The sequence below is a fragment of the Lolium perenne genome, chromosome 5, assembly GCF_019359855.2.
Source record: "Lolium perenne isolate Kyuss_39 chromosome 5, Kyuss_2.0, whole genome shotgun sequence".
In the NCBI taxonomy this organism is placed as follows: domain Eukaryota; kingdom Viridiplantae; phylum Streptophyta; class Magnoliopsida; order Poales; family Poaceae; genus Lolium; species Lolium perenne.
The window spans coordinates 246,556,132-246,568,682 of record NC_067248.2 but is presented as its reverse complement, the minus strand read 5'-3'; the positions used below and the strand labels follow the sequence as shown (position 1 = coordinate 246,568,682).

General features: G+C 41.7%; 1 long non-coding RNA gene across 4 annotated transcripts; it reads right to left on the bottom strand.

Moving 5' to 3' along the window:
• Positions 1–954: 954 nt before the first annotated feature.
• Positions 955–5,570, bottom strand: LOC127302555 (uncharacterized). Of its 4 annotated transcripts, XR_011745732.1 has the most exons (4): positions 4,628–5,570; positions 3,059–4,545; positions 1,662–1,976; positions 955–1,158 (listed from the first exon to the last, which is right to left on the bottom strand). It is a non-coding gene; the product is annotated as an uncharacterized lncRNA (long non-coding RNA). The 4 variants fall into 4 exon arrangements; XR_007852922.2 differs by lacking the exons at positions 955–1,158; positions 1,662–1,976 and adding an exon at positions 1,988–2,872; XR_007852923.2 differs by lacking the exons at positions 955–1,158; positions 1,662–1,976 and having other exon boundaries at positions 1,988–4,545; positions 4,628–4,865; positions 4,963–5,570.
• Positions 5,571–12,551: the final 6,981 nt, after the last annotated feature.

Here is a 12,551-nt window from a genome sequence, read left to right as displayed (position 1 = left end):
TTGTGACACGCCGGAGCAAGGAGAAATTCTGCTCTCCACGGAGACAATTCCAAGCTAATCCCAGCTGTTTTGGTACTTGCAATATTCAACTTCTGTGGTCGCTTGGAGGCCTGTGACCCACCAGACAACATATCACATCAGGAAAAGTAAGCCACAGAGCTGCCGATGTAGCTTTGGCTGGGACCATGGATCTTCTCTGTTCATGTTGCACCTGAACCTGAACCTGAATGTCACCGTCGATCGTCCGAACGCAAATAGTAGGCAACAGCATGCTGATCTGCACTCTTGCTGGAATAGGAATTCACAACCAGAATCTGGATTCCAGATCGATCCTTACCTCACGGCCTCATCACCCTTACGCGACCATCGAGTTAGGCAGCAGCTACCCTTGAGACTTGAGAGCACGTCGACCTCCAGGATTCGATTTCAAGCGCAAATTTACAGATACACGACGGCGACGCCCGGGGAACCGCGAATATTTAAGCGGGGAGTTCAAATCTCGCCACTCGGGACGGGACAGCGACCACCGCCAAGGCGTGGTATATATGTACCTCCGTGATAGGTGCGCACTTGACTTGAGCAAATTTGTAAGATTTACCTACGCAACATGTCTGGACTAAGTACTGACATCTTCCTTATACTAGTTGAATGCCCGTGCGTTGCTACGGGTTCTCAATTTTTTTTATGTACCACGTGGTTATAAATTACCGATAAAATTGAATAAAAAGCAAATTCAACATACACAGGTGGTGATGGATATTGCATTGTTTTCTATCTACAACCCGGTTTCCAAAACAAGGAAATGTTATATAGATAAGCACACATCATTTTTCGGAGCCACATTTTTTTCGAAATGGGGGTAAACCCCGGCTTCTCCATCGTGACGATGCACACGGCCTTTTATTAAAATAAGGTTCAAGAAAATATCTTTTACAACCCACGCATCACCGAGGATTGATACAAGAACCAACCATCGAAACCAAACCATAGTATGACTACAGATCAACATAGCCTTTTAGTATGTCGCCAAACAGCCTGGCACAAGATATCCTGAGCGACCATCAGGAGCCGTGTGCATCCAGAAGCCATGGCATCCCGCTATCCCTCCGAGGAGAGTAGGGCCCAGAGCTGGACCCAGTGGGAGACCATATGAATAACCTGCAAAAAATGAAAAGAGAGTTTCTTATTAAAAATTATATCATTTCTGATCCTCCAAATAGACCAACATAAAGCAGAAACCCCAATCCGGATAAAAGCCTTAGATTGTCTATCTACTCCATTTAACCAATTACCAAACATATTAGTAATATTGGTGGGAGGTGGAAGATCATAAGCGAAGTTAATTGTACGCCATAAGAGCTTAGCTAACGGGCATTCAATAAAAAGGTGTTGAATGGTCTCCTGTTCCCCTCCCCACAGAACACACATTTTGTACACCCATTCCAATGACGTTTAGCTAGATTATCTTTGGTTAACAGTACTTTATTACTCATGAACCACATAAAAATCTTAATCTTAAACGGTATTTTAACCTTCCAGAGATACTTTCTCAAAAAAGGGGTATGATCAGACATAAGGTCTTCATACATCGACTTGACAGTAAACATCCCATTAGATGTCAACTTCCAAACAAAACGATCATCCTCATTATTCAAACTCACCATCATGAGTTTCCTGCATAAGTGTAACCAGGAAGTCCATTTACTACCACTCAATATCCTGCGGAATGTGATGTTCAGAGGTGGTTGGGCAAGCACCTGTACAACTGTAACATTCTTATGGTGTACAATATTATACAAGGACGGATATTGGTGAGCCAAAGAAGTATTTCCTAACCAGATGTCTTCCCAGAATCGGATGGATCTACCATTACCTATTTGGAACGAGCCCCGTGAGAAAAACTCCGGCTTGACCTCCATCAATCCTTTCCAAAAGGGGGAATCCGTAGGTTTAGCTTGTACCTCTTATCCTTCACTCTAAAGTAACATAAGGATGAAGATACTATCGCTGGAAGATAAATAAAATGCATAACACTTTCATATAATAGGCCAAAAATACCAATTAAAAATATTTTAGATGTCGGATATCTTAACTAAACTGAGTAAAGCATAACATGAGAGCCGATAGTTCACCTCATAAAACAACTCCCGACATAGGATTAAGCTAATCCATGCAGAAAGAAATCCCTTAACAAAAAATATTCTCCTAATCTTTTATTTTAACCCTCTAACAACCACACACTAACTTAGATTAATTTTACAGAAGATAATTTTATTAATTAAAATAACTACTAAAACCTTTATGGACATAAACAAAAGGAAAATAAGGAGATAGTATTCAAGCCAAAGCATTTATTGAACATAATATCTCCATACATCCTAATTTCACTTTTGCACATGCTTTGCTTATTGCAGTACATGTATTATATATTCATCTTCATTTAATCCTATACACTCGATTATGAAATCTGCTATTTTCCTGTTTTTCCAGATGCGTTTGTGTTTTCAACAGATCTACAACAACCATTTAGACACCGGGTCGCATATAAGGTAGCAAATTTTGAGAGTATATTTTATTCATAATTTTCTCTCAACAATGACGCCTTACATTGGTATCTCAACTCACAAAGGCTATATCATTATTTTGTATGATTCCTGTATAATGAACTCTTTCTCTGCCACCTCAAGAAAGGTGCATGCATCACCCAGCAGCATTTCCTTTCCAGGGATTGCTAACTCTAGCGACTCCCACCGCAACCAGGTAGCAGATCATAAGTTCACGACCTTGCCAAATATGTTGTAGGCTTCGATCACTTGGATGTAACTAAAGCCCTTTCCTAGAAGAAACTGCATGTTGCGAGACGGCATGGTGTCTGGTAGTACAAAACAATTATCAGTACCTTTATCCACCACCGCGGCCAAACAAGAGGACCCACTAACTACAGACTTAGAAAGCATCCTAGTTTCAGGTAAACGGCTAATCAGTAGAACATTACAAATTTCATTAGTCGGTGAGATAACTATGCTCACTTACATTAGAAGATGTATGTGCCACTTACCTTGATGATCCTACGAACTTAACCTACTGTCCATTACGATACTATTCTCTGAGAGACCTCCATCACAGTCCCTGAAAGTCAAGCTAATAGGGCAGCACAAATTTCCCTGAAATTGATAAAGCTGACTTAGTGAACTATAGTTGGAGCCTACAAATGAAATAAGGTCCAAGCCAAACGAGCACATGTGAAAGCATAATTCAGTTATGGATAACCAAATATCAACATTTGTCACTGAAGACATTCTTTGATGAAGGTGGCATAAAAAATCTGTAAAAGTATGTTACCTGGTATCTTCATGCTCTCCAAATAAAGTCATGTGAGTTGTATAAAACTTCTATAACTTTTTTTCCCAAAATAAAACTTCAAATTTTTTTCTCACTCAAATAGCAGTGCAATCTAAGTATTATAAACCCCCTGACTTTCATGGCATGCAAAATTAAGAGAATAAATGTAACAGTGCTTTCTGCTACTATTGTTTGAATTTCACGTGCATAAAATAAGAGATTTATATGCTGGACTTATTCAATGTCAAATGTAAGAACAAAATAATACACCTTTGCTTAATTTTGAATGTTAAAACCTGGAAAAGAGCTTGGATTGCAGTATATTAGTCATTCGCATAAAAAAGGAATTCTATAGACGGCTGCAGGATCACACTCAAGCCGTCGGCTGCCTAGACCCCATATTTGGAACTCCCATCTCCCATAGAAAGCCAATATTCTCCTGCACCACACACTCTGCAGTAGCACAACGAAACAGAAGAAGCCGGGTCATATTTGCGGATGACAACACAATTATAAATTCTTCCATCACATTGACTATTAGACCTGATTCTGTATATAACAATATAGTTGTGCCTCAGGTTGTTTTCAAGAAATTGGAAATTTCTAACCCTGCATGATGATTAAAAAAAATCAGAACTGCCAATCAACAATATTAGTTTTTATCCAACTTGATTCCAAGTACATGACAAACTCAGATCACTTAGGAGAACAGCTCTCGTTGGATACCCCTTCTCTTCTTCACCCAAAGCTCCATGCATTATTTCAAACAATTCGGTCTTGCATGAGAGTGGAGATCACAATGCCTCTGATTGGAATAAGCTAAATTGCTATAACATCATCAGGCACAAATTCTTGTAAAAATGGTCAAATAGCTAAATTGTCTGGTGTGAACTCTTTAAATGAAAAAGAAATCATAATAATCGTTTATGACCTACAACAAAGAAAAATCACCAAATAAATCAAGAAAGTTCTACACCTAACATAGAGCTTACAACCAAGACATACGCTAGGCACACAGCCTTATCTCGACAGCAAGAGAACACGAGCACTACTGAAGTATGAATAGAATGATAGAAGATCAAACCTGAAGTGCAGCTTTTTGTGGGATAATACATTTGGTAACAAGTTGAAACTTGAAATATCCCATAAGATCTCCCTCTTGTCTTTTAAATCCTCGTTTTCTCTCCCCATGAGTTCCTCCTCCTATAAGAAATTTTAGAAATAAGGTAAAGATTCATACAAGAAAACTGGTTAACAATCTTGAGAAAGTTTTAGAGGACGGCACCAAATTGCAAACTCAAGAACTGTTGAACTCTTAGTGTTGGGAATTGTAACGGACACACTCGCTTGATCCCATTAGACAGGTGTGGGACTACAACCTGCTGTGCGTAGATGGGGTCGTCGCAAGTTGAACCAATTCTGGCTTTCTTTTATCTCATCTCCCTCTGGCTGCTTATCCGCCTTTCCCGCATGTAGATGGTGGAGCACACCATAACTGCAAGGACCTATACCTGCAATCTTCCCTTGCAGAGGTCGATACATAAGCAAACTTTAGTCCTGCAATATAAGCTTCATACATAAGTGAAGCTTTGACGTCCTGCAATATAAGCTAGTACATACGTAAGTGAAGCTTTGACGTTTTCCTTCTCCCTGATGCTGAACCATGAGTCCAAATTTGTTGGTTCCTCCATTATGAAGCTAGCTGGAACATACTTTTTTTGACAAACCATACATATACAATTTGAAAAATACATCATTAAATCGAAGAGTTATCTGATCCAAATTAAATGTCAGCCGAATTTATACTAAATTGACCTTCATCAAACCTATTTTAGTGGAAGCGACATAATTACTTTGCTGGTTATAAAAATAGGGTGGGGAAAGGAATGGCATCACTACGTACCATGGAGGGGATCATGAGCGCCTATGAAACACGATGCGGAACGGAACCTTCGCCTCATCGTCAATCTCAGATCTTGGAAAGGGAAGATGGCGATAGGGACCTGGACGGGAGAGAACATGGCTCTGGAGGGGGAGGTGGTGCAGTCCTATACGGGAGGCGGCGGGCTTCATCGGAGACAGCGGCCGCGACCTTCAAACGAGGCGGCGTCAGGCGATGGAGACGCACATGGAAGAGTGGCGCCACCGGGCTGAATGGGGAGAGGAGGTCATGGCTTCAACATGGACGAGGGGAGACCTGGTAGAAGAGAACGGAGGCGGGGGCGGGGATGGCGGCGGCGGCCATGGTATGGCATGACCTAGAGGAGAGAAAGACGACGTGGGTCGATCGGATCCAAAATGGCAGATCGGTATGAGCAGACTCAGGTGTGCATTACGAATGGCATCAGCGGGTAATTTTTCATAAGCGGAGGACAGCACGGGATCGGACGGTTCTTTTTGTCTACACAAAATTGAACGGACAGGATGCTTCCAATGACGACTACCAAAGTGCGTTGAGTGTCAAACGACCAACTCCCATTTAATAGTAAAGATATTGATTTGAAACCATCATGCGGGCGACAGGCTCCCCACCTGCAGATTTGTTACTTGCACTGGATCGACAAGAGTAGTTTTCCAGGATCATGGATTTCGTGAGGAAACACGATAATCACGCCACACAGCGGTAGCTATCTTGTACCGGTGACTAGAACAGGTGAGACCACAAGGTGAAATATAAAAATCACCTGACATCGGCCACCACTCTCCTTTTTTTTTTTTTTGAAATGGGGAGTTTAACTCCGGCTTCTGCATCATGATGATGGACACGACATTTTATTAATAAGAAATAATATTTAGTCTTACAAAGCTCGCATCTTAATCATCGCCTACAGTTGATACAAAAATCAACCAGCGAAACAAAAAGAACATAGTAAAACTACACATCACCGTAGCCGTGTGCATCCAGCCAGTCTGGAGCCTAGTATGACGCCAGCCAGTCTGGCACAAGATATTCTGAGCGACCGTCTGGAGCCGTGTGCATCCAGAAACCATGCCATCCCGTAGTCCCTCCGGCGAAAGGAGAGCCCATAGCTGAACCCAGTGGGCCATCATATGAATAACCTGCAAATAATAATTTTTTTTTGTTAAAGATAAGATCATTTCTTGCCCTCCAAATAGATCAACATAAAGCAGAAACCCCAATACGGATGAATGTTTTAGATTGTCTATCTACTCCATTTAACCAATTTCCAAACATATTTGTAATATTGGTTGGAGGTGGAAGATCAAAACTGAAATTAACCGTACGCCAAAGAAGTTTAGCTAAAGGACACTCAATGAATAGATGTTCGAAAATTTCATGTTCACCACAAAAAACACACTTCGTACATCCATTCCAATTCCGTTTAGCTAAATTATCTTTAGTTGATAGTACCTTATTACTAAGGAACCACATGAATATTCGTATTTTGAAAGGGATTTTAACTTTTCACAGATATTTTCTCAAATATGGGGTATGATCACTCATAAGATCTTCATACATCGATTTTGCCGTAAAATTACCATTAGCTGTCAATCCCCAAACAAAGCGATCATGCTCATCATTTAAATTTACCGTTATTAGTTTTTGGCATAACTGCAACCAGACCGTTCATCTGTTTCCCAACAGCGCCCGTCTGAAACTAATATTCAGTGGGGTTTGGGCTAACACCTGAGCTACCGTTACATCTTTATGACATACAATATTATATAATGACGGATATTGATTTGCCAAAGAGGTTTTCCCTAACCAAACATCTTCTCAGAAACGAGTATTCATTCCATTTCCAATTTTAAAAAAGCCTCTATTAAAAAACTCCTCCTTCACTCGCATTAAACCTTTCCAGAAAGAAGAATCTGTGGGCTTAGGTTGTACTGCCGATAATGTCTTATGCCTTAAGTATTTATTGCGTAACAACTCCTGCCACACCCCGTCCTCGTTAAGCAACTTAAACAACCATTTGCTCTATAAGCATTTATTTTTTAATTCAACTACTTCAATATCTAAACCGCCTTGATCTTTAGGCCGACAAACAATATTCCATTTTGTAAGCCTATATTTTTTCTTATTTTCATCAGATTGCCAGAAAAACCTAGATCTATAGAAATCCAATCGTTTCCTTACCCCAACATGTATCTCTAGAAAGGATAACATGAACATAGGTAAATTAGTTAAAACTGAATTAATAAGTACTAATCTATCTCCATAAGATAAAAGTTTTCCTTTCCAGCATCCCAGTTTGCTTTCAAACCGTGTTTCAACTGGATACCAATAAGAATTTCTTAGTTTTCTGTAATGGATCGAAATACCTAAAGGGGAAAGATCCAGCATCACTCTCCTATGCTGGGGAAATTGAAAAGAGAGAAAAGGTAGGATTTTCAACAAGAAATCGACCATGTCTTCAATCTTGGTGGCAAAGATAAAGGAGGAGGGCCTGGCTATGGTGGCAGCCGGCAGTGGCAGCCAGGGTAAAGCATTTTGCGCAGGTCATCCTTTAATTTGTGATCCTTTATGTTGTGTTGTATTGTGTGTAGTTGTTTTTTTCGGCTTAGGCTATCTTCTTTCTTCCTACTTGGTAAATAAAAAGGCAGATCTCCTTTCCCGTATTTTTCAGAAAACAAATTTAAAAACACTGAAAAACATGAGATAAAAATAATGTTACCCAAAGTTAATACATGATTTTTGTTGGTAGTCTGAAGGTCTCGTTCATTGTGTGCATCTAAAACTTTCCACATGATGATGACCAAAAAATCCGTTGTAAGTTGTGGCGGGCCAAAGAGTTGCCATCGTCTCGGGGATCGGAGATGGTAATGACGGTCACACGTAAGTTCCAAACTGGAACATCGGAGGACATGTCAACAAAGAAGAATTTAAAATGACACCAAGGAAATTTTGAGTCATCTTTGCAACGATTCACGATCTGAATGGATTTCATTTTTATCCTATATACCAGTGAAGTAACCAACCGAAGATTCTGATTTTGTTTCAGACATTTGATCATGTAATGTGCTTGGCATTTTCGTTGGCCATCTGATTGGGTGAAGCATACGCCTCCATAGAAAGAGTGAACCATCACGAAGAAGTCCGACCTTCGGACACGTAGAAGTAGTGAAACATGCATGAACAACATCAAAACAAGCTCGATGGCCACAATCCCCGACCCTAAGTATTTGGTAAACAAGAGTGTTTTTGCTATGGCGGTATCTATCTATGTGCCCATACAAGCACAATGATGGGTTCTAGCAGTAGTACATGTTGGGTTTGTTTTACTTATATGTTGTAGATATTGAATTACCATAATTTTTGGTCGACTTAGAACTAACTTGACTCTCAGTCATCCAATTTCATGTGCAATTGGAAAAAAAAATAGTCAATTATCTCATGTGAAAGAATCAGAAAGCAAATCTAACGGTTCTAGAGTCAAGCTAGAACCTTCAAGCTAAAGGGATTACTATAAGCATCTTGATGGTCGCGAGGAGGTGTGCACCTATCACAATGCACCAATCACCATGTCTATGGTCCTAGCCTCTTTTTAACTATGGAATGACTATAGGACCCTGAACTTACAATTATTACTCGGTCAACATTCGTATGGGATGTCATGTTCCACGACAGTCGCTGTTGGGCATTTGTGACATACTTCGTTTGATTCTTCGTGAATTAACTGGACACTTCTTGCTATCTTCTTAACTCCTAAAACTAGTGTCTTTTCTTTTACAAAAACAAAGTAATAAAGATCTTACATCAGATTATTTCTAGTGATGACGAAAAGGACTTTCCCATTTCTCATTTGCTTACGAAATAGCAAGGGAAACAAAAGAAATATCACAAAAATAAGAGTAGAGATTTATGGCTCCGGGGCTCGAGTGATAATGTTATTTTAAATATTAAAAAACATATTTCCGATTTTCAATGAAAAATTATGAATATAGCCAGTTACATATTTGAAAAAAGGACAAAATATCAATTTAAAATAATTTACATTTAGAGCTATGAAAAAAATACAAAAGTATGAATCTGAGTATAGCTAGAAAACAATGCGGAAATTCAATTAGAGCTTTTTAATGGTGAACAACCAATGCCCGTTACTGTACGCAATCAGCACTCTGCAACCAAATTCGTCCTAATGCATGGCGGCGATTAACCTGCCCTGATTACTGCTTAGGTGCAGCGAAGAAACGGGCCTTGTCACGTCCAAAAGAGGAAAGGGCCCCCCAATTGCCAGATGAATCGTGCTATTAGAGTAGTAGTATACATCTGGCGTGATCGTCGACTCCATTAATTAATCGGCTAACTATGACAGGCGCTTCATCAGGGTGCGTCAAGGATTGGCATGAAACGGTGGAGAGATGATTCACAAAAAAAGAAAGAAACGGTGGAGAGATCAATGAGATGACCCATTTGAGCTCTCCATCAGCATGAAGGAAAAGTACCTTCACCAACGAGCAACGAGCAGGTAAGCAGTGTCTGTCGAATATAAATATAATGTATAATCACCTTCCATCAGTTCAGATTTTTAGTTTAATTGCCTAGTGAATAATCTTTCACATTATCAGAGCCAAGGGATCTCAAATTTAACACTCTGCTCATGCATTTTTAAAAATAAAAAGAAAAATGATTATGCGGCATGCACCGAGTGACATAGGCATCCCCAATGGGCCTGCCAAAGATAGTACCCGGGGTTTACTGAAGGCCCAATACCCGAAGAATAAGAAGACTCGGAAGCCCAAAGATGTTGTTAAGGAAAGCTAGAGTTGTAATAAGAAGTGTTGTATTTAATCTTGCGGGACGAGTTAGAAACCTCCCCGGACTCTGTAACTTGTACAATACGAATCCCTCGGCTCCGCCTCATATATAAGGGGGAGTCGAGGGACGAGAAAGATCATTGAATCATTGTTGAGCAAACCCTAGTTTTATTTCGTCGAGTATTATTCGGCTGATAACCTTCGAGATCTACTTGCCCTCTACATTACACGAAACCCTAGTCTACTATTCGTAGGCATTGACAAGTTAATACCTTGTCAATTGGCGCCGTCTGTGGAATTTAGAGGCGACAAGGAGCTGATCTCGATGGCACGTTCAGGATCGTCGACTTCATCGGCAGCAAGCAACATCTTGGACAGAGGTAAACAGATCGAAACTGGTCTCGTTGATTTTGTGCCTCACCCGCCCTCCCGTTTGGATGCATATACATATCCGGAGGAGCCCATGGAGATGACGTTCGGGAGGTTCCACTTTCGCGTCGGGAAGGAAGGAAGTTATCGTCTCGAAATTCCGACCTTCCCGAAGTTTTCTGTGGAACATACTGAATCTTCGAGCTCGGCATCATCGGTCGATTCAGGCGACGAAGAAACATCTTCGCCACGCTTCGTCAGCATCAAGGCAAGCGAAAAACTCGCCAAGATCTTCAGCGACATGTCTTTCGAGTCGTCTGCGGACTCCTATATAAGCAGCGATTCTGAAAGCGTCGACAGCTTCGACTTCATCGACAAATCTATCACCATTGGAAAGGTCTTCACCAATCTCTATGATGGTGTCACCGAATCCAGCAAGGCGCAGAATTCTAACTATCACCAAATCTACGTCATCGGAGAAGCAAGTCGTGAACAGGAGCAAACATCGGAGGCTTTCGACGATGTGGGAAATCCATACGTCGATCCCTCTGATTTAAGGCGAGGGTTAGGCAACAAATACGTCGGGCCTACACCACGTCTGAGAGTTCAGTTGCCGCAAGCAGCATGGGACAGAGCCGCAAGAGCTATGGATGGTTCAGAACCAATAGCGACAACCGCCACGGTCGAGGAATTGCAGGCATACCAATATAGACTTGCTCGAGCTGGAAGGGAATTAGAAAAACAAACAGAGGTTTTGAACAAAAGAAGGGAGGCAGCTTCCGCGTCAAGCAGGCGAAGGGCAGACCTCAGTCGACACTCAGGAACTTCGGGAGATAGTCACAGAGAAGCTCGGAACAGGGCAAGGTCAAGGCTGCAAAACATACCAGAAGCAGAAAGAGAGAATCTAGTTCAAAACCTCGACATGTCCTTTATGTCAATAGATACGAGAGGAAACATTATTCCCAAAACACCGGAAGCTGGGTACATGGCGACACAAGCCTTTATCCTCGCATCTAGGCCACCTCCTGGAGATCCAAGGGAAGCACTGTATAACATGGCCATGGCAGGTGTTGGAGCCATGGGAACAGCGTTCGTATCAACGCCTCCTGAAGGATCAGCAAGGCAAAATAGTCCACGACCTGCGGTTGCAGTAGCAGCTCCCGAGAGAGCAGGTGAAGCAAGGGACGCAGAAACTCAGGCAAGGGTAGACAGGGCACGACAACATCGAAGGGAACATCGACACTCTCCAGACTTAGCCGAAGAGGATATGTGTGGACTACCATGCTTTACTAGAAGGGTCCGAAAAACTCGGGTGCCTTCAGGGTTTAAGCTACCCGATAATTTCAAGAAATTCGACGGATTGCAGGATCCTGAGGATTGGCTGGTAGATTACCTCGAGACAGTGAAACTAATTGGCGGCACAAGGGCAACAGCAATGCAGAGCATTCAAGTGCACTTGAGTGGAGCCGCAAGATCTTGGATAAAGAAGCTTCCAGTAGGTTCCATCGACAACTGGACTGATTTCGAGGAGATATTCATCAAGAATTTTCGGTCTACCTGCAAAAAGTCTGCGACACTCGAGGAGTTGAGATCATGCCGACAGAAAGATGATGAATCAATGAGGAAGTATATCCAAAGATGGAATATTATCAAAAACTCGGCAGAAAACATATCTGACGAGAGAGCCATAGACGCGTTCGTTGCAGGAGTCCGGCGAGGAGATTTCGTGGAGGATCTGGGAAGAACCAACCCAAAAACAGTATCAGCGTTGATGGAGATAGCAAACAAGTGGGCAGATGGTGAAGACGCTGTGCACAATAAGCGACACAGGTCACCAGAGGAGGACCGCAGCCGAAACTATCAGGGCAGGCGACGATTCTCTCGATTCTCGAGTTATGATCCACCTGGTCAAATTTCGGCTGGGTTTCGATCGGATGCTGGAGGAAGCAATAGAGACAATTACCAACGAAGCAGTGAGCAGCGAAGTGACAACAGAGATGATCCACGAAATAACAGACCAAACAATGGACCTAGGAGGCCCTTTGTGACCCCTGAGGATATGATGAACGGCCCATGCCAGATGCACTTCTTCGTCGACAACAATGGAGTAAGGCAGT